The sequence below is a fragment of the Rousettus aegyptiacus genome, unplaced genomic scaffold, assembly GCF_014176215.1.
Source record: "Rousettus aegyptiacus isolate mRouAeg1 unplaced genomic scaffold, mRouAeg1.p scaffold_m13_p_10, whole genome shotgun sequence".
NCBI lineage: Eukaryota > Metazoa > Chordata > Mammalia > Chiroptera > Pteropodidae > Rousettus > Rousettus aegyptiacus.
Genome location: NW_023416285.1, coordinates 2992537 through 3015200, shown reverse-complemented (window position 1 = coordinate 3015200; position 22664 = coordinate 2992537). Strand labels below are relative to the sequence as shown.

Sequence of the window (22664 nt, the reverse complement as noted above, 5' to 3'; positions counted from 1 at the left end):
GGGGGGCGGGGGGAGGCACAAGCTGAGGAACGGGGGAGGGAGAAGAAATGAGGTTGGAGAGATGCATCACACTCTGGGGATATTTAGGGTCCCCCGAAGTTGCTGGATACGGCTAGGAGCCAAAAAACACTCGCCTTCTTTTCTATAAACCAGCAAGAACCAGTTGGTGGATAAAACTAGAAAGCGATTCCATTTATAACCGAATCAAGAGGAACTAGGAAGACGAGCGCAGACTGCTTAGGCGAGAGCGGAGCGTGGTATTTATTAAGGACGCAGAAGAAAACCAAATGGAGAACCAGACGGGCTCACTCACCCTCAAGCCGGAACCCCTAGACCAACGCTCTCCTTCTCCCGGGCCCCCGACTCCCTTCTCACTCCCTTTTCCCAAACCCCCTTTCTGCCTGGCTGCTGAAGTGTCACCCCATTCCAGGGGCTCCTCACCATCAGCTTGTCATTTCCGAGTCATTCCCATTAAAGCAAAGCAGACCCCCCAACCTGTGCCTCACTCTGCTTCTCCAGCCCTGCCAGGCTGCCCCCCGCCTCTGCGCTGCCTCCTCACTGCTTTGCAGCGTGGCGCCAGCCCCTCAACTTCCCCAGGTCTCCCACAGCCCCACCCACCTCCCTGCACCTCCACTGGCCTCCACTCACCTTCCCGGAACACCTCTCACCTCCGCCGACCTCTCCGACCTCCCCCCCCACCCCCCTCCACTCGTCCTCCCCGATCTCCTCTCATCTCCTCTTACCCGCCCCCTCCCCGGCCTCTCCTGACCTCGCCTCACCTCCCCTAACCTCCACTTTCCTCTCCTGACTTCTGCAGGCCCCTCTCACCTCCCCCGACCCCCACCCACCTCCCCTGACCCCCGGGCGCGTCCCTTGGCTTCCGTGTCGCCAGACTGAGCCTGCATTTTGTAGTCTGACTTATTTGACCATTAAGCAGACTGTGACAGCGCCTCGGCCTTCCTGCCCAGACACTGTCTTTCCTGCTGATTATTACAATGCGTAGTCCACGACATGACAGTCCTACTTGTTCAGGGCCCCTGAGTCCTTGCCTTCTGCAGGCGCCATGCTAAACGTTATGGCCCATCATCTTGTTCAATCCACTCCCAAGAGGACAATAATACCATCCTCACTTAACAAAGCGCCCCTGGCAGGTCGGTGGCATTCTCTAGGGCACTGCTGAGGCCATGGAGGCTCAGAGAGGTAGAGGAACTGGCCCAGGGGCACACAGCTCAGGAGCGACCAACCAGGGCACAGATCAGCGAGCTCCAAAACGGGCCCCTTTTATGCTACCTAAAAAGTAAACTGTTTCACCAACGCACCTCTCTCTGCAGGCACGCCGTCCCTGGACAAAAACGAAAGGAACACTAACGGAAACAGTAGTTCGAAGGGTGGTGGGAATTCAAATGAAAGCCATTTCTTTCTTTCTGCGACACTTTCATTAATTTCATATAGTTTTGTGTTTACAGAGGAAAAATAGTGACTAGAAATCAGTAGCTACTAAGTGACAGAGACCCGCAAGCATCTCACTGTCACCTCACTGCTGATAACACTACGGACAGGTGATAAGGCGGGCAGCCTGGTCTGGGCTGAGGACGCGCCCGAACGGGCCCGGCCCTGCCCACGCAAGTGGACGCTGCCATAGCCCGGCTGCCCGCCAACCCCTGGCTGTCTCCGCACCTCGAAAAGAATTTGGATTCAGAACTTGGGCTTTTTCTTTCTAATTAAAGTAACAGATGCCTCATGACTCCCTCTAAAAAGGTTACGAGAATACGCATGTATTTATTCAATCATCACACGGAATCCCATCAAGGCCCTGGTCCTCTCCGAACTCGGTTTCCTCATCCATGTAAGATAATCCTGACCGTATCCATGTCTGTAACCAAAATTCCCAACAGAGGATGAGGAACCCTGCTCAGTAAACACACCATGGTTAAGTAGCATCGTTCCCATGTATGGAGAACCAATTAAGTACCAGACACCTTCCTAGGCACTAAAGACACAGCGATGAAAAAGTCACAATGCTGGCGTTCCAGTGGAAGGGAGGAAAGCCTATAAATCCCTAAAGGACTTGAACTTGATCTTGAGCACAGCAGGGAGCCATGGCGAGGTTTATGCCTGGATGGAAAAGGTCAGACCCCTATGCATTTCAGACCAGTTGCTAAGGATCAACACTGAGGGCTGCCTGGAGGAGGCACCCTGGAGGCAGAGCCGGTGCTGAGGCTGCACCCTCATGTGGTGGGAGATTAAGAGGCCGGAGGTGAGCCCAGGGTATTAACATTTTCAGAGGCAAAACCAGACAGGATTTACAGCCCAAGTGAATGGGGACAGGGAAGAATTCCCAAAGCTCGAGTTAAGCCGTATTGTACATGTTTGCATCTCTCCAAACATTTACCAAATTCCTATCACTCCTACCCACAAGGCGACTTTTCGGCAGGGATGGGAAGCGGCACTGTGTCACACCACCCCGACCCCCTCGGAATGGGGCAGCGGGGCCAAGAGCTATAATGCCTCCACGTTTACAAGCAGGAAGACGAAGGCCCTCAGAGGCGAACTGACTGGCCTCAGTTCCACCGAACACACAGGAAGGCCAGGCATCTGAACACAGCTCTGTCGAGCCCCAGGGCTGGCTTCTCCACGTCCCCCTGTGGGTGAACCACCTAGCAGCGCCGACGGCTGCGTGGCCAGAAAGAGCTGGAGCCTTTCGAAGCAGTGGTCAGGGCACAGCCCTTGTCATGAGCAGTGACTCCGGCCTGGACGCTCACTGGTACCCCGCAATCACAAAAGGAGCTTGGGGAGGAAGAGGGTGTTGGTAATCAGATGCCGGGCTTCCCACAGGGAAAAATATTTAGCAAACACTGACACAGAGAAGGAGCGAGCTGCAGACTTGGAAGAGATGTTAAGAAAGGCCATCTGGTCCCACTTCCCCATTGTACAAACAGGACACAGAGCCCGGAGAGGGTGTGTCTACCCCAAATGCGCACAGGGGGTAGGATCTGACCCCAGCCTCTTCAATCCCAACCCTGTGATCTTTTGCCCTGGCTCCTGGTAAAGGTTTACAAGCCACATCACCACCTGCTGCAGGAAGCCCTCCAGGATTGCCAGGTCTCCTGCCCCTGAAGGCATGGGCTGCCCCAGAAAGCCTGGACTTCACTGTCAGTAAGACCCCGACAGGAATCCTGGCTCCATCCCTTAATGCCCGTGGGACCTACGTCAAGTCATCTCACCTGAGCCGGAGGAAATCCTGCACGAATTAAGTAAGGTGACCATCGCAGAGTCTGATGCAAAGCTCTCCTTCTGCCGATTTACCCAGGGAACGGCCATACCATAATAGCCGTGTTCCCCTAAACATCAATGCCACCACCGGCCAGGAAAGCACCGGCTCCGTCCGTCCTCCATGCCTGACATGGCGAAGGCCGTCCCCCGGCCCCCGCTGCCCTGTCAGGCCTCAAACCCAAAGCCAAGTTTGTACAGGAAAGAGGTGAGGTTAACCCTAAACCCCTCTGTCTGGCTCCTTCCGCTTCCGGTGCCATCCTGCCTTGCTTCCTGCCACTGACCTTTAAATGGAGCTGGGCTCCTCCCCTTCCGCTTCCTGTCCGCACTGCTCACCTTGCCTCCTTGGCCACGCCCACCACCGGCTTCTGGCCCCTGCCCCTCCCCCAGGGATGGAGAAGCTGCCGCACCTAAGAACAAGGCCAGTCGCATGGTCGGTCCCGGGGAGGGGGGAGCGGGGACAATGAAGAGCAGATGCTTTCAAACGTTTTTGGCTTTTCTCATGAAATGAAATCTTGTGCAGCACTCACGAAAGCCCAAACCTCAGGCTCCTATGTTACCTTCGCTGACGCCACCTGGAAAGCCCCGGCGTGGGTGGAGAGAGGGCCAGGCGCGCCTCCTGCGGCTCTGACCGGTAGATGACTACGTAACCTCCCAGGGCCCCAGGGCCGCGGTTCCCGCCTGCCTTCTCGCGCAGTGGTCACGAAGCCTAGAGAGGAACATAAAGCACCGCCCAACAGGGCACTCAGGAACCTCTGCAACTGAGAGTCTGACAGGAAGGGACAGGAAATCGGGCCGATGTGGGGTGGGGGTGCAGTGCCGGCTCTGCTTGTTGCCTGGGAGACCCTGCGCCATACGCCACCACGCGCCTCCTTAGCCTTCCAGAAACCCTCACCGTGGCCATTCAACGCGACAACGCCGCAAAGCCACAAACCCACAAACCCATAGGAAGCCAAGTCTCTCACCCCCAGATACAGGCATTGCCTCTGCTAAAGGTGACCCTGCCCCTTCTGCCAGGCACAGAGCAAGGCAACGGAAGTGGCCTGGGGGTGGCCCCAAGCCAGGCTGCATGAGTCTTTCAGGGCATTACTCTTGACCCTAGGCCCTAAAAGCAGCAGCTAAACCTAGAACTGCCAATTTTAAGAACTTATTCCATGCCAGGCAATGTGCTTCGCCTGCCCATCTCAATCCACCCTCAAGACCTTGTAAAACAGGAAACAGTATTATCCTATTTGACAGATAAAGAAACTGAGGCTCAGAAAGGTGAGTCACTTCCTAACAGTCACAGCTCATAAAGAGTCAGGACTTGAACCCAGGTCTGTCTGACTCTAAGGCCACATCTCAGCTGCCCAAAGAATTGTGTCGGTTTCGTTTTCCAGCCTGGGGACCCAGCACCTTGCCTGGTACGCTCTTCGAAGGTGCCCAAGAACATTTTTAGGAATGAACAGCCAGGCCTCTTCCTGCACACCAGGCTATCACCCTCCAAGAACAAGCTAATTGACAGCAAATTAAATACCACTGAATTAGCCTCAACACTTCCATAAAACAGCAGTTTCCAAATATTCCAGTTCATGAAAAGCTTCTAATATCATCAGAAAACCACTTACTTCAATTTCCCATGAAACACACAAACACGATTTCTGATAAAATTGCTACTCATCTTCCCACATAACAAAACTCTCATCAACTAAAGGAATGAGAGTTGTTTCTTAATCAACATCCATAAGGACATGATGAAACTTCCTGTAGAACGTTCTGTGCATGTGAAATTTTCTTTTTTTCTTCAGCCTTTCGCTATAAACTCTTACCGGATGCCAAATGGGAGAGAAATTGTGAGGTGGGGACGAGCAGTGGGAACCGATACCTGTGCTGCGAGAAAACTAAAGCTTCGTGGCGGCACCCGCGCTCCCACCAGGCAGAATCCAATACAACTCAACAAGCACGCACCAAGTAATAACAACAACAGTCCCCGCTTACGCCGCAGGCGCCCCGTACCGGAAACTGTTCCACACTTCCCAAATTATCTATTACTCTGCAGTCCTACGATATGGCTCATTAATGCCCATTTCAGTGTCTCTGCAGAAAGGGGTGAAGTACCTTGGCCGAAGAGACGCAGTTAGCAAGTAGGGGTGGAGGTCGTACCAAGCGCTCTGGCTCCAGCGTCCGTGTTCTCACCTGCTCTGCTATGTAGCTCCCCAGTGCCAGGTGTTACGCTAGGCCCTGGTGACAGAGGCACAAGAGTGGCCCAAGCACTGCCTCATCCCAGGAAAGGCCGAAGTCGATGACATTTTTAGGCGACTAACTGAGCCCCAGCCATTCTGCACACCTGGAGTTAGGTGGCCGCCACTCCCTAGGCGGCCGCAAGGCACCGGGTCATCACACAAAAATCTGGGCGCTCACGAGTTCCTCGAGAGACACGTATTATTTTTCTCATTTCACAGGAACAAAATTTCAGCTGAAAGTGGGCGAAGGACTTGCCCGAGTCCCCGCCTGAATACAAAGCCTTTGCTCCTGCAACTGCTACTCGCTGGCCCTTTATCGATGTCTAAAGCTCCTCGAGAAGTCCCAGAAAAGGCCCCAGCCATCGGGTCATTTGTGCCCCTCTGTCCCACTTCTGCTGAAATGAGTCACATAATCACGCCGCTGACGACGAGCAATGAGACTGGCAACTTTCAGGCGAAGAGCAGCTTCTTTTGTGGTTTTCACATCCTTTCCACACCAGCCCCTCGCTTGATGTGCCGAGGCCGCTCCTCGGCAGGCGCCGCTGGGTGCCACTGTGTGCACGAAGCTGGGGGAGGGGTACGGAGCTCATACACATCCTGGCTTCTCTCAAGAAAGTGACTCCAGAGCTGGGAGAATTGTGCAGGGAGTGGCATCAGGCCGAGACGAATAGGGAGGGACCCGGGGCCGGAAGAGGGACACTGACCACAGGCCTGGGGTTCTCGGACCAAGACGCGCTTACTTCCAGGTCACTCCCAGCTCGGTGGGGAAAGAAGATGGTCAAGGTTGACTTCATCAGGTGCAGACATTTGCTAAGTCCTTACATGTACTGGCCAGGGATGGGGTGTCCCAGTGGTTCCCCAACACCCTTGAAGAGTTCTAGTCGAGCCGGGGAGACAGGCCAGGAAACAGACTGTAGCAAGCCCAGGTGACCAGGGGGAGACCAGGCGCCGTGGGGCCCAGCAGGGTGTGGGGAGAGACATGTGAAGTGGGTGCTGAAATGTAGACACGTGAATAAAGGAGCGGGGCTCGAAGGAAGGGTGAACGGCGTTTAAGCAGGGAGAGCAGCGGGAGCAGACGTTCCATTCATTCATTCATTCATTCATTCAACAACATCCCGGCACCTGCCATGCCAGGCCCTGTGCTGGCAACGGGGGCCTCGGACGCGAAGCCCACACAGGCCCTGAGCTCTCGCCAGTGAGAAAGAAAGACTACGAAAAACAGGAGTCTCCCCATGTGGCCAGAGCTGTGACACAGAGAGGTGACAGAAGGAAATACCTGAGATGAGCCTTAGCTGCCCCTAGAGACGGCAGAAAGGGCCTGCTAGGAGGAGGGCACGGATGTGGGAAGGAGGGGCCAAGGGGGCTGGGCAAGTCCAAGGAAGGCAGACCATCCCATAAGGGAGGGCTTGGTGCCCTGGACTCAATGCCTGTGTGCTCCCCGGATCCGAGACCGAAGCCGAATCCCCAGCATGACGGCGCTGGGAGGTGAGGCTTCGGGGAAGGGATTAGGTCGCGAGTGGGGAGCCCTCGTGATGGGATTACTGCCCTTACCAGAAGAAATACAGGAGGGCTTGCTTTCTCTCTCTCCGCACCCCGTGGGCACGCAGCGCTAAGGCGGCTGTCCGCAAGCCAGGAAGGCAGCTCTCCCCAGGAAGGGGACAGGCTGGCTCCTCGGCCTTGGCCTTGCACCTGCCTCCTGAACTGTGAGAAATAAATTGCTATTGTTTACACCCTCCAGCCCATGGTATTTTGTTATAGCAGCCCAAACTGGGTGAGACCTTTGAAAAAATCAACATCAAGAGATGAGGTCGCAGATGAGGTCGTGTGATCTGTCCTGGGCCACAGGGAGCTCATTGAGCAAAGGGACGACGTAGCCAGGTGAACTTCGGAAAGATATCACCCTTTCTTCCCCAACCCTCCCAGTAACTCATTTGCCACTGTGAAGGAGTGGGGGGACGGGACCTTCGGGCCATCGTGGGAGGTCACTGGACCCTCAAGCTGTCTTCGCAGATGTGCCATGAGGCAAGGGCCGGCCCTAACGCAGCCCTTCCTCCAGCCCGGCGTGGTTGCTGACGGGCCTAGAGGCTCCACCTTGCCAGGTCCCAGACTTAGGAATGTGGGGACCCTTGGAGGTTGACACAGAACAAAAACCAAACGTGACACCGAGGGGCGAGTGACACACACAGACACAGGTGCCCGAGAAGGGATGGTGGCCGATGTCTTAAATGGAGCAGAACCACGAGCACTTCGGGGCACTGGGAGAAGATGCCCGGGCCCGGATTTCAGACCACGTTCCCTGGAGCCCTGGTGCTCCTTGGCCATGGTCGAGGGTCAAAAGTCAAGGGTCAAGGATCAGGGGCCAGAGCAATAAATGCTTGATTCTCTTTTTTTTAGGTGTAATGATTTGAAACGACGCAAACAGCAAACAAACTCAACAAGCCGCACACTGTTGACACTCTGCAGGTGCCACTGGATCTGGGCCACCAGGTGGACACTCGGCTTCGTGAGGTCAGGGGTCAGAGCGGCGCGAGCGACACCAGTCACCTGTCGCCGCCATGAAACGGACCCGGAGACATAAGAGCAGCTGCCGACAAAAACTTGACCTTTTGCAAATGTGGTATGAAGAGATTCTCAAAATGTAGACTGTTGTCACAGCCACAGCAAAGGCCCGGTGACACTCGGGACGCGTGGCTGTTAGGACCCCAGCTGTCGCTCCAAACCTTCCACTCTGACGAAAGTTACATTCATCAGAGCAACCTCGCTCTTCTCACTGACGACCACATAACTAGCAAGTGCCGTGAGTTCAAAGTCATAAAATCAACGTGATAATATACTGTTAGCTCCCTGCTTCGTATAGTGGGTGGGGTGGTTTAGCTGTTAAAAATGTATTGAGAACACTTCATTTTCCAGGTGGGGAAACAGAGCCAGTGAGAGGTTAGGGTATTGTACTGTCCTGTAATTACCTACGATCGACACCCCTGCTCGATGGGCTTCGAGAGGGCAGACACCAAGTGTCCAGAGCACAGCGGCCACTCGACCCCACGAACACACGTGTGAGGGAAGGGCTCCCGCAAGGCCTCACAGGTGGGCGGGACTCGAACCCAGGCCTTGCGGCTCCTGGCTCAGCTCTGGTTTTCACACTCTGCCATCTTCCCTTCCTTCCCGGAAATGATGAAACGGCCCTGAGCCGCCACCACGAGGAGAGAGTGCACTATGACAGGGCCAGGATGTCTTCCTTCTGCCACGGGAAGCCAAGCACTCCCTCCGCTCAGAGCACCAGTCTGGAATGTGTGCTTATCTGGGTGGCGAAGGACTGCCCTTTACATGCTACAAAACAGGGTCCTTTGGTGTCGCCTATAGATTCAGCAAGATGGCAGGGGTGACGTGTGTCTAATAGCCCAGGTGTCCACTATTTTAGAAACAACCAACCAGAATGCGTAACTACAGGACACGCGGGGACCAGCCCTGCCTGTTCCGGTTCTCAGAGTGGAGAGGCATCGGAATTTCCCAGAGGGCTTCAGTTAGAAGCCAGATTGCCGGATCCTTACCCTGTGTTTTGGATCTCGTAGCTCAGGCTGAGGCCTGAGGATGTGCAATTCTAAAATGCTCCCAGGTGATGCTCATGCCGCTGGTCCAGGACCCCGGCTGAAGGACCAGTGTTCTGATCTGCTCATCACAAATTGTCTTTATTGTGCCTCTTAAGGCAGGATGGCCAGGACGTGGACTCGGGAAGTGGGGTGGGGTAGGGAAGGCAGAAGAACGGCGTGAACAAAGGCACAGATGCTGGAAACGGTCTGCGAGGAAGTCCGCAGTTCAGTCTAGCCAGGAAGGAGCGGGCTGGGAGCGATGGAGGGCCAGGCGGGAAGGTTAGCGTGGCCTCGGATGTCAGCTGGCGACGGTGGCACCGAGTCTCAGCTGGGGGCCAGGCCCTGTGTTGGCTGCTGCTGGCTTCTCACGTCACTGCACTGTGGTCAGAGAACGTACTTCATACTATTTCAAGCCTTTTAAATGTATTGAGATTGTTTTAGGGCCGAGTCTATGGTCTACACCAGAGAATGATCCACGTGCACTTGAGAAGAAAACACATTCTTGGAATGGACATGGAAAAAAGGAAGCCCTCGTGCACTGTTGGTGGGAATGTAAACTGATGTCCCTCTGTGGAAAACGGCATGGAGCTTCCTCGAAACCCAAGAAAATCGGACTACCATATGATACAGCAATCCCACTTCTGGGTTTTCATCCAAAGAAAATGAAAACACGACCCTAAAAAAAGATATACACACCCCCATGTTCACTGCAGCATTATTTACAATAGCCAAGATGCAGAAGCAACCTGTGTCATTTATGGATGAACTGATAAAAGAAAATGTGGTATCTATACAATGGAATATTACTCAGCCATAAAAAAAGAATGAAATCTTGCCATTTGCCAGAACATGGATGGACCTCGAGGGCGTTATGCTAAGTGAATAAGTCAGACAATGATAAAATACCACATCATTTCACTTACGTGCAGAATCAGATACAGAGAACAGACCAGTGGTTGCCAGAGGTTGGGCTGGGGGCAAAATGGGTGAAGGAGATCGAAAGGCACAAACTTCCAGCTACAAAGGACAAAAGTCCCGGGGGCGGGATGTACGGTATGGGGACTGGAGTTAATAATACTATACTGTAGTCGAAAGTTGTCAAGAAAGTAGATCTTAAAAGTTCTCATCACAAGAAAGAAAGATTTTTGCAACTGTGTACGGTGATGGAGGTTAATTACACTGGTTGTGGTGATCATTTCACGATATATACAAATATCAAATCGTGATGCGGTGCAGCCGGAACTACTATAATGTCACGTGTCAATGATACCTCCATTTTTTTAAGTACATATTCTGCTACTATCGGCGGAGTGTTCGGCAGATGCCTGCCGGGCCCCGGGGGTTTATAGCGTTGGTCAGGTTTTCCATTTCCCTGTCGATCCAGTCGTTCTAGTTGTCCCGTTATTGAAAACGGGGCGTGAAGCACCCCGCTACCCTCGTTGCGTTATCTCCCACCACTGCAGTCAGTCTCTGTCTCGCGTACGTTGGTGCTCCAGGGTTAGATGCATTCACGTCTATAATCGTTACATCTTCCTGACGGCATTTTATCATTCTAAAATGTTACAAAATGTCATTATGAAATCTCTTTATTTCTATTTTTATTTTAAACCTATCTTGTATGATATCAGTCTAGTAACTCTAGCTTTTCTGCGGTTGCTTTTGCATGATATATATTTTTTCCCATCCTTTTCCTTTCGATCTATTTGTATCTTTGAAACTAAAGATATGTTTCCTATAGACAGCATATGGTGAGATCATTTTTAATATATTTGGAAAACATCTGCCTTTAGATTATTTAATCCATTCACATTTCATGTATGTTATTACCGATAGCTGAGCTGGCATCTGCCATCTAACTTTTCTATGCATTTCACGTCTTTTTGGGTCCACTGTTCCTCCTTTCGACGCTCTTTTGCATGAAGCGAATCAGGCACCATGTTTGGCAAAAGAAGTCAGAGTTTCAAAGGTATGTTTCTTTTTAATTCGGACAGTAAAATTATCTTTCTGACAGTTTTCAGTTCCTTAAATGGCTCATTTTCTAATCAATGATGGTTTTTTCCCTCTCTCTGACCCCAGCGAATGGGAGCAAATCAATTATTTACCCAATCGTCATAGAAGGCCATCCATGAAAACGCCCATTACCGGCTTCCTTGGCAGGACGGTTTCGGGCTACGAGCTGACCTTCCCACAAGGAGGACAGATGGGGCCACTCACGATGTTCTGGGGATCACCTTCATGACAGGTGGTGACCAGGAGTGTGAGGCCAGCTCTGTGCTTCAGACCCAGGTGGGAGGGGACAGCTGGAATTCAAAAGGAAGCCCACGGTGTGTGTGTTTTTAAATGCCGGGGCGCTGCTCTCACGGACCCCTGGGCACAGAAGCTAACGAAGCTCTGGGGAGCAGAAGTCCCGTCTGTACCTGCTGCAATGGACAGACACGACACCACCCCAAACTCGTCAGCCCACATCCCTGCCAAAGAGGGGTGGAACGCACCCCGAACCTGAGTAGTTCACCTACTATTCGTCAACAGATATGAAGGGAAGCTACAACTGAGGAGTCTGTGAACTGTGAAATCCCAAAGTCACAACGGATGCTGTGCGCGCCCGAGGTTTGGGGCACCCAGCGCCCCTCCCGATTTCTGAATTCCTGTCTAGCAATAGGACTCGATTGGACATTTGGTCTGAAGCGTCTTGCCTTCATTTTTGCCATCGCCATAGGAAACTCGGGGATCCATCCTGCCCAGGCCCTGAGAAGCTGGGTGCAGCCTGGGTGACTGGCATGCTTCCCAGGAGAGAGGATCACGTCAGTAAAGAGCCCATTTACCCAATGATTTAAACAGATGGGGCATGACGTGGGGGCATCCAGGCCCTGGTTCAAAACAAGGTGTCTGCTTGGCGAAAAGAACCTCGTCCAGCCCTGATCCCGGAAGACTCCACGACGCCACAGAAACCCAATTACCTCCCAGCTAATGAGCTCACTGCCCTGCGGCCCTGGCCCATGGTCACAGCTCTGCTGCTTCCAGAAAGAAGCTGTGTCTTCCACAGCCCATTCTGAGGGGCCGCTTAGGCGAAGGAGGAAAATTGGGACAGTTTCTCAAGAAACGTGACCTTCTGTGGACGCAGGGCTAGGGGTTGTACCAGCACACCAGGCACATGCAAGCAGGTGAGGGTGTGGAAGACGAGGACCAAGGTAGCTGACCCCTGCCAAAACAGAGCAAAGCCCTCCCCAGGCACCTCTCCACGTGACGCACCTACACCCCGGGATGAGGCCAGGGGTGTGACGTACAGCTCTCAGGAGTGAAGCGACTTGTCTCCCTTGTGTTTCCTGGCTGGACCCTGGACTCAGTGCGGATTACCCCACCCCCACCCCCAGGCCTGGCAGAAAGCAGGGCAGATGGGGTCCAGGGCAGAGGAGATGCACAAAACAAGAGGCAGCCTCGCCATGCCCTGAGAATCAGCTGCCCTCGGCCAGTCAGAGCTGCAGGTGGGGCAGCCCCGCCCACTGCGGGAAAGATGCTTGAGAGGTCTCCTACATTCGGGGGCCCCGGAAAGTCAACATGAGGCTGCAAATTCCTCAAACAGAAAAATCCTGGTGCACTTATTGTGTGCAGAGGGATTAAAAAGACTGGAACGCTGAGTGGAGGTGACGTTGGGCCATCCTAATCGTCTTGGCTGCCAGCTAGAAAGATCCTACTATGCACTAGGCTGGACACAGGTTTATCCCTTTTCTCCTCAAGAGGCCAGCACACCGTGGCTTCCAACTGCAGATTATGGAGATTGATAAACAAACACCTCACTAAGCTGACGCTAGGAGGGCCTGCAGGGGGAGCTCTCACGCCCTACTGCTCGTCCTCAATCACCCCAAACAGGGAAAGATGCTTGGCATCTCCAACTGGAAGATGTTCTTCTGCTCTATTACTCCAACGGGAAGAAGGAGGGTCTTTTCCTTGATCAGCAACCGCTCAGCCAATGAGAAGCCAGGACACTTCAAGCTCCTAGCTTCCTCCAATAGACTCTTTGTTTACGACAGCCCCCTTTCCTCTATAACAGAACACGCCTCTTTTTCTTCCTCTGGATTTCTTCATGGCTTGCTATTGGACCACATGTCTTACATTGCAATTCTTTGTTCCCAAATAAACTCATTTTGCTGGAGAATTATCTGGCCGGCTGGATGTTAAAGGTCAGTAAGACCCAGCTCTCATCACCAGTATGCTTTTCCATCATGTCTCTGTACTTACATTCTTCAGGAATGACCACAGTCTTAGTGACTGGGTCTGCCTTGTATGAAGACTGCGTGGTCTGTGGGTCTCCCCTCCCTACCCTCAAGAATGAAAGCTGCCATCGGCTGGTCCTTATGGGGCCCTAGCACCTTCCAGGGGCACACGGGAGACCCTCACATGTGTACTGTCATTGTTTGTCATTAGACTGAGCTTCTTGTTTACAGAGCAGGAAACATAATTTAACTCGACTAGGGCCACACGCTTCACAGACAGCAAAGCCTCCGTCCTCGGAGTCTGGTTCCCGCCTTCAGGGAGCTTCTGGCTACAACAGCGCCACCCAGAAGGAGTATAACGCGAGCCCCGCAGGCCATTTAAAATTGTCTAGTAGCCACGTTAAGAAAAGAAAGAAAGAAAGAAAAATGGGTGAAACTAATTTTAAGAATCCATTTGATTTAGCCTAACATATCCAAAATAGTATCGTTTCAACTTGTAGTCAATGGTGAAGTGATTACTGAGATCTTTTACTCTCTCTACCATCCGAAGTCTCCGAAATCCAGTGTGGATTCGGCCCACGTCCGTTCAGATGGGCCACCTTCAGTGCTTGATAGCTCCGAGCGGCTACCTTATTGGACACTCAGCTCCAGCAGGTCCCCTGGCTACCCCGAAGCACGCGAGCGTGTGTGTTAGGGGACTCGGTCACAACCATTATGACTATTTCTACAACTACCAGCAGGAGCAGCACCTGTTGACAAACACCTACTACACACATGGCTCTAAGCTGTGTGCAGAGGTTATTTCTGACTTTCGCGCCATCTCCAAGAGGTAGGGACGTGGGACAGTCAACACGTCGCACGAAAGAAAGATTAAGTCACACGCTCTAGACCACGGAGCTAGCAAGGCGCGGTTAGGAAACTCAGCCGCACCTGACTCCTGGCAGCAGCGAGGATTATTTCCCGAGCACCTGCTGGTGCCAACGCCTGGGGGACGAGAGCGGACACACCGGGGGAGGTTCCGGGCTGCACGGCGCCTGCCTTCCAGCACACGGTGGCGGGAGGATGACCGCAAACGAGGAACAAACCCACTTCAGATCACGACGATTCCGTAAGAAAACGAAGTGCTAAACGGGGAGAACAACAGTGGAAGGAAGGCGGCATCCGCCGGGCACAGGCGGGGGAGACCTCTCCGCGGAGGGACAGTTGAGTTCAAACTAAAGGATGAGGAGAGGCCAGTCCTGGCGAGGGCAGCGGAAGAGCGTGCCAGGCGGCGAGCAGCAAACACAATGCTCCGAGCAGGAAGAGTCCGGCATGTTCCAGGAACGGACAGAAGGGGCCGGGCTTCCTGCGCTGTGCCCGCCGCCTCTCTGGGCCGCTCGGTTGGCCCCGATGCCACCCCTCCTGCCTCGAGGCGCTCCCACGCTCTTGGTTAGAAAACGAGAAGCCAGCGAACCATTCTCCAGATGTCGAGAAGGCTGGAAGCTCCCAGAACAGTGCCTGGCGTCTGGGGAAGATCCAGGACTATCCGACGAGGGCCTGAATTGATGAGTGAGTGAGCTGGGGGAGGAGGGAGGGGACTCGCCAAGAGAGCAGAACCCAGACAGCCAAGGTCCTGGGAAGAAAGTTTTTACACTCTAAGTCTTGCTCAAACACTATTTGGCAGTGGCCAAAAGATGCGCACGACCCAAATATCCATCAGCTGACAGACAAATAAATAAAATGCGGTTTATCCATACAGTGGAATCTGATCCAGCCGCACGAAGGATGAAGTACTGACCATGGCGCAACGGGAGTGAACGCAGAGGACAGGACACCGAGGGAAGACGCCAGCCCGAAGCGCCACGCAGCGCGCGACTGTGTTTACACCGGCCAGATCGGGAGAGCCGCAGAGACCCGCGGCAGGTGGCAGGTGGCGGCTGCCGGCGGTGGGAGGAGCAACTGCTTGAAAGGCGTGAGGTTTTCCCCGCGGGTGAGGAACGCTAGACCCGCTAGACCCATGTGACGGTCGCACAACGTGGGAATGTCCTAAATGCCACTGAGTTACACACTAAAATGGTTACTCTTACGTCGCATGAATTCCACCTCAATTTAAAAAAAGAGGGGGGGATTGTTTCAATCGAGGAGTCAGGTCGTGATCCTATTAAATAAAGCCCGAGGCCGGCCGCGCAAGCAGATCAGAGAGACGCGCCTCCAGAAGCCCCAGGATTAAGTGGGGAAAGAGGGAAGACGGAAGTCCCAAGGTTGAAGAACCGGAAAGCTACATCACCACACCCTTCGGCCTCCACCACCGGCACCCCGTAATCTCCGTGATCTGCCTGTCCGCCAGACGAAGCAGGACACCTCTGAGTGGTGTGTCCCACCCCCGCGGCCCCAAGGAAGGGACCAGGGCCAGGCCGGGCCTCCTGAATCAAAATGCAGCCGAGGAGGAGGCGCGGGAGCCAGCGGGCCGAGCCGGCGGGTCCCCTGACCTGGCACACACAAGGGCGTCACTGCCACAACGGGCAGCCCTTGGCAGTCCCGGGACAGCCACACACAGAACCTTCTTTCATTCCTTAAAGTGGCCCTCCGCCTGGGTCACAGCACAGAGCACAGCTGTAGGCCCGCACCCACAGGGCACCTGGGTCCTCCGAGGTTCCGACAGGGCCTTTAGGAAGCGCGCTGGGCCCTGAGGACGCTTCCAGGACCTGGAAATGAGAAAGGGGACACACGGGCCGCATGGAGAGGACAGACTGACCTAACAGCTGATCAGGGTGTGACTCCTATCTGCTGCACGAGGCTGGGCCTTCGCCTCCATTCTCGACTTCACGCCCTCACCCATGTGATCTGCAGGGCAAGGCCTGGCGTTGACCCCCATCTCACAAACGAGCACCCTGAGTCACGCGGGGTTCAGAGCGGTGCAGACCCTCAGCTGCCCTCAGCTGGCAAACGGCAGAGCTGGCATTCAAATCCAAGGCTGCCCCAGAGCCTTCTGCGCTACATCATATGTATATGTGCATTGTTTTATATTAATTATATTGTTACATTATATTATATATTGTGTTATATTTCACATTATGTTATAGTATATTAATCATATTACATTATTCTATTCTATTCTATTGATTACATCTATGCCGCATTTGCTTATTTCTACAAAAGTCCCGCAGGGCCCCATGGGGTCATGGTTACCAGCGTGAGCTGCCAGTTCTGGATGACGGAAAAGTTTTGGAGGTGGTAATGGCTATGCAATAATGTGATCACACTTAATGCCACCAAACTGGACCCTTAGACACGAGTAGTATGTTAACTATTAGTACATATTACAAAATATACATAATATCGTACCCCTAATTACACGGAGCTATTTTAAGGAATGATCAGGTGCCAGACCATAAAGAAATTGTCAGATTTTTTTAGACCACATTCTCTGAACATGATAAAATTCAATTAGAAGCTAATAAAAAATATAAATCCCTCCCCCACCCCCTGAACAAAAATAATACCGTGGGCTGCTTGGGTTCAAAGCCTGCTCGCCCACTCACCAGGTCTGGGCTCCTGGGCAGGCTTCCGAGCCTCTCCGTGCCCATCTATAAAATGGGAAAGGCAGGGCCTCTCCCTCTGGGCTCTGTCCAGGACTGAAGGGACTCAAACGAGGGACAGAACAGACCAGGGGGTGGCAAATTCCTCCTGGAAAGAACCAAATAGGAAATTTTTCTGGCTTTACAGACGTCTGCCACAACTACCCAACTCTGCCAATACAGCGCAAAAGCGGCCAGACAATAGGTAAACTAATGGACGTGGCCGTGTGCCAATAAAACTTTATTTACAAAAACAGGCCATGGGCCGGTGGGTCACAGCTTGCCAATCCCTGGCATGTATCTTGGCACTTGGTAGGTGCTTAGCAAACGTTAACTGTCATAATTAAGAAAAACAGCATTTATCTCAATTTGTTTCTATAGACCAGTGAGAGGTACGATACCGCTTGCTGTGATTCTGAAAACAAATGCTAATACCGAAGGCAGGTGCGGAAGCCCTGACCCCATGGGGAGCCCCCCACCTCACCCCAGGCACCCCAGGTGCTCTCAACGCCAGGCTGTCTGTCTGCTGCTGCAGGCCGATTCGGAACGAGGGTGCTAATGACCTCCTCGGCTACCCCTGCACTCGCTCTTGCCCTTCCTGCCTCCTCCGGACCAGACCGGCTCCTGTGCCCTGCCCCCCACAGCAGGAGGCCCCCAGGGCCCCCTTCCTTGTCCCTGCCCCCTCCCTGCTGGCCCATGGTTCCTGGGCTGTCCACCTGGCCTTGGAAAGGCACGAGCAAAGAAGACACTGTCTGAAAGTGTTCAAAGCTAGGGGGACAATGCTGAGGTCCCACTGCCGGCCAGCGCGAGGCTCCTTTTCTGAGCCTCCGAACGCAGCCACACCAATGCCAGTGCCGGCTCTAAGGGAACTCGCTTCTCCTCTTAAAGGCACCGCGAAGGCTCCTCTCACTGACCTCACACCGGCTGCAGGAAGGCCATCTCTGCATCGCAGGGGTCTGTGTGCTTCGTGGAGCACCACCTGAGCTCTGGAATAAGGCACCCGACTAGGGACTTCTGCTTGTCGGGTGCTCCCATAAGCCTTACCCAGAGTGGTGCTGTGCAGCTTAAATAAGATAATTCACAGCAAAAGTGGGGGTTTATGCAACGAAAGCATTTTCCTTTACGAACATCACAGAAAGAGGAACTGGGCACAGAGAGGTTAAGTGACTTGCCCAAGGTCACACAGCCCGTAGGGTCTGAGCATCTTCCCTGGCCGAGCCCTGTGCCTTTACCACTCAGCTCACCTCGCTGGTGGCCGCTGCTTTATGATCATTAGCTCCGCCAAGAGTTTTCCTTGGAAATTCTTGGAACTTACTGCAACTGCCGCACCCCAACCACTAAGCAGGACAGAAGTCCCGATGAGAGAGGCAGCACAGGGACTTCTCCTGGACCAGCGGGGCAGCCCGCCCTGCGTGCGCTCTGAGGTCAGATTCGCACGTGCAGCCCGGCCTTCTCGCACGGGTCCGCACAACTCGCCTCAGCCGTCATGGCGCCCAGCCCTTTGCTGTCCATCCCCACTTGTAAATACTTCGCTTGCCAGTGTTCGCCAGGGAAGGACGAACAGGGCCTCTGACTGGGGCCTTCATTGCAACGAAGCTAAAGGACTCATTTTTAATCACTTATCACACAGTCTCTCTTCTTCGTGACCACTTCGGAAGTGCCTCCTGCGCCCAGAGACCACGCCTCTGATGCCCACACCAACCTAGCCAAAGATACGCCACTGCCCTCATTCACATGGGAAGTGGAGGCTCAGAGAGGTTGATCTTCTAGCCCGAGATCACATAGCCATGAGGAGCAAGACACAGGTGAGCCCATCTTCAGAAGCCCTGCAGGCTGACCCAACCACCGCAGGGGAGGCGAGTGACTGAGGAGAACCAGGATACACCACAATCATCCCCGATCTTCCCAAGGGAGGCACCCCATTTTAGTTAGAAAGCCCAGGCGGAGGCGCTAGCCCAATCACAGCTGAGCGAGAGGCAGCCGGAATGGGAACCCCAATGGTCCAGCTCCGGGGAGCAGAGGCAGGGTCCCACCCTCAGGACCCAGGTAACCAAGTAGCCAGAGCGCAGTGGCCATCACGGCAGGCTTACCCCTTTCTCAGGAGTCGTGCCTCCTGCCGGTGGGTCCCCCTCCCGGCGCCCAAACCCACCCTGTACACCAGGGGAGGGGCCTCCACCCCACCGCCTCCTCCTCACTGGCCGAGGACAGCTGTCACAGCCTCCCCTTCTCCCACCGCTCTGGCGGTCTGGGTGCCAGTGTGGTGGCCTCCCCCAGAAGACAGAGCCCCACCACAGCAGGGCCACCTCGCGAACCGCAGTGTGTCCCCAGTCTCTGGTGGGCGAGGTCCACTTAAGGAAAAACGACACAAATATTACACCCTGCACAGATATAAAGTCTGAGGGAGCAAAGACGAAGAAGCACGCGGCCTGCTGGGCAGTCAGGGCACGCCGGGAAGATGCCACCAGGGGCGGGGCCTCGCCGGGAAGATGCTACCGGGGGCGGGGCCTCGCCGCGCGAAAGGGGGGGCGGGGCTGGGAACCAGCACGTGGAGGAAACCAGGGTGTGAAGTCGAGTCCAGGGAACACAGCGGTGACCGGAGGCTGAGACCGTGTGGAGGGGAGGGGCAGAGGCCAGCGACGGGGGCAGGAGGAAAGCCGGGATGGGAGGAGCCCGCCAGGTCATGGGGCGGTGGGGGCCATGGACGGTTTGGATGGAGGACAGTGGCCATGTTCTCATGCGTTGGGCCCACATCTGACCCTCTGGGGGGCTTCTCTGTGTGGAAAGACGCAGACGAGAGGTACCCCAGACTCAGAGCAGACGTTCAGCGTTACAGACCACACGCACGAGTCTCAGCAACAACACAAACTGCGGCCGTCCTCAAGCCTCGGCTGAGTCGCACCCAGCGAGGGGTCTCCTCAGAGCAGCAGGGCTCCAGGGAGTGCCGACGCCTGCCTGGGCACACCTCCCGCCACTCCACCCTGTCCCCAAATCGGCCCCTCCTCCTCATCTATCAGGGCTCGTGGGAGCAAACACGCCCCGCCACCCACCTGCCCAAGTTGTGGGAGGAGAAGCCAGCTCCTCCCACAGCCTCACCCCACATCTGAGCTAGGGGTGACAGTCCCCCGTAGGCCCTATATTTACAGTGGATGGCGCCATGCACAAGGGGCCGAGGCTGCCCCTGGCCATCCAGACTTCCTAGTCTGGGCCCAGGGGCCGAGGCCATCAGACCCACAGCAGTGTTCCAGCTCTGCCACACGGGGAAGCTCACGCAGGGCGAGGGGTCTCCCTGACCTTGGGCCAGAAGGAGCCGGACAGTTGAAGGAAGGGCGTTCCCAGAGAAGGAACAGCTTGAGCAATGGCCAAGGGCAGGGTGCCTGTGAGTGTGCGTGGAAGGGCTGGGGGCAGTGGAGGAGGACAGCGGTTCGATACAGTATCTCTAGGGTTTTAAAAGCTGGGCAGGGGTTGGCGGAGAGCCCGGGCTGGCCAAGCCGTCAGGAGAAGGGCAGACGAGGTGTGTGGGGAGGGGACTTGGGGCGGGGCGGCGCTTCTAAGGCAAAAGACTCAGCCCGGCAAGTGGCCTCTACCAGAGATGACGAGGCCGGATCCTCGGGAGCCCGCAGCAGGGAGGGTGGAGTGATGGAGTGACAGCTATGCGGCGACGGAGAGCGGGGCTGGGGGCGCGGAGCACTAGTGCAGGCCCGGGAGGCCGCTGGCCTGAACTCGGGGTGCGCAGCGAGGTGCCCAGCCCAGCCGAAGCCAATCCCTCTGAGCCATCTCCAGAGGCAGAGTGCGCCAGGGTGTGCCAGCCCAGCAGGAGGGTGGGTACCAGCCTTTCTTCCCATCTCTCCAGCCTCCTCCCCGGCGTCCACGTGGGCGGAGCAGCGCAGGGGTGTGCGTGGCAGGGGCCTCGGCAACCCGGGCCGTCGTGGGGTGGGGGTGCAGGCAGGACAGCTTCACCCTCCCCGCCCCCTGCCACCACGGCCCACCTCCAGGCTACATCCCCTGTGCCACCTCGGCCGGGATTGGGGACCCTGACCTACTCAGCGGGTAGGATACTGAGGGAACCCGCCCGCCACGCCCCCTGAGCCACTCCCGGGAAGCACTTTGTGGGTCCCCCTCCCCGTCCTTAGCTGAGGGCGGAATGGGGAGAGGTATGGAAATGGGGGTGGCATGAGGGAGAGAGGAAAGCTGGGGGTTGGGACAGGGAGGGGACGTATGGAGAGAGGCGACGCAGAGTCCTCTAGCTGGGAGATGCTGCCGGGGGATTTGGAGAGGAGTGGGGGATGGGAACGGAAGGGTGGGGGCCCACCGAGGTGAGACGCGAGAATGACAGGGGGCTCAGGTGAGGGCGCGAAAGACGGAGGAGAGAAAGGTGGGCGACGGGGCGCGGTGGCTCCGGTCATCGTCTCCCTTGCCGCCGGGTCCGCCCATCGGTCTCGGGGTCCGCGGGTCCCTTTGGCCAGCGCGCGCTTCCCGTCCCTCAGCGTACCAGTACCCACCTGCTCGGCGCTCGGGCCCGAGCCGGGCAGCAGCAGCGGGCGTAGCGAGCGCAGCCCCGCGCCGCATCCTCCAGCCGCCCCCTCCCCGCCCCGAGCTGACGCCGCCACCGCCCCCGCCTTAAAAAGGATAAAACGGAACAGAAAAAGAATGCATGCAAAAAAAAAAAATCGTAAGAAGCAAACGAAGAAGACGCGGTGATGCGCGCGCGGCTGGCGGGGCGGGGGTCCAGGAGCAGCTGCGCCGGTGACCGCGCTCACAGCAGCCGGCCGGCGCGTGCCGCACACTCGCGGCTGCAGCTGGGGCGGCTGCCGGGCTCCCGGCTCCCAGCGCGGCCCCGCCCCTCCCCAACGATTGGCTCGTCCTCCTGCCAGTCAGAGAAACGAGGCGCTCGCCCCGCCCCTGCCCAGGGCCGACGCCGGGAGCAGTTCTGCGGCCGCGACAGCAGACGCAGGGAGGCCTGAGCGTGCGCACTGGGCCCCGCGGCCCGCGCAGGGCTGAGACTTGGGGTCCTGCGGCCGAGCGCGCCCCGCGGCGCCGAGTCTGGGCGCTCGCTGGGTCGGAGCTGCCGCTGGGAGGGGCTTTCAAGCTCCTGTTGGAGCGAAAGGCCCCGGAAGTGTGTCCCTGCCCTCAGAGGGCTCACACCCAGTCTGGGTTTTTTTGTGTATGTGCGTGTGTGTATGTGCGTGTGCGCGTGTGCGTGTGTGTGTGTTGGGGGCGCTATATATGACCTGGGACTTTGGGTATCCTAGGCGATTGGTGGTTGGGGAAGACACAGAGACTGCGGGTACAATAATTCCCCCTGAGGGTCGGAGGTTAAAGGAAAATGTTGAGGGTGACACAGCTAGCAAGTGGCGGAGCGGGGAATCTTATTGCTGGGCCTGTGGTCGTCACCATGGGGCCAAGGCACATCACCAAATAGTGAAATGAATGCCGTAATGTCCAGCTGAGGCTTGAGGGAAGGGTAGCATTTATCTCAGCAAAGAGTCATTCATTCAGTTTCGTTCCACAAATATTTATTGAGCACCTACTATGTACCAGGTAGCCACTACGATCTAGGGCTGTCACGGTGAACAACAGAGTAAGCCGCGCCCTTCCTGGAACTTACACTCTAGAAAAGAGAAGGCAGGGAGGAGCACCCAATAGAGCATTCCCATGAGGATGGATTAACACCGTGATAGAGGAAACTGGCATATCTGAGAGTTTGAAAATGAGTAGGTGTCTCTGGGTCAAAGTGGCGAGGAGGAGAGCGGCCGAAAAGGAGGACGGGAGGCGGGCAGACGTTGTCCCATCTTGCAAACTGTGAGAAAGAATTTGTCG

General features: G+C 55.5%; 1 protein-coding gene across 10 annotated transcripts in view; it reads right to left on the bottom strand.

Annotated features, from left to right (window-relative positions):
* Positions 1–21645, bottom strand: part of JAKMIP1 (janus kinase and microtubule interacting protein 1) — an 84322-nt gene extending 62677 nt beyond the window's left edge. The window contains exon 1 of one of the 10 annotated variants that reach the window (XM_016161239.2): positions 21347–21645. The gene's annotated coding sequence lies outside the window, so the exon portion shown is untranslated. Of the gene's footprint in view, positions 1–3224; positions 5336–5367; positions 6754–7043; positions 8267–21346 lie in introns of those variants that run through there. The other 9 variants (XM_036227480.1, XM_036227478.1, XM_036227481.1 and 6 more) reach the window with 9 other exon arrangements.
* Between the last annotated feature and the right edge of the window lie 1019 nt (positions 21646–22664).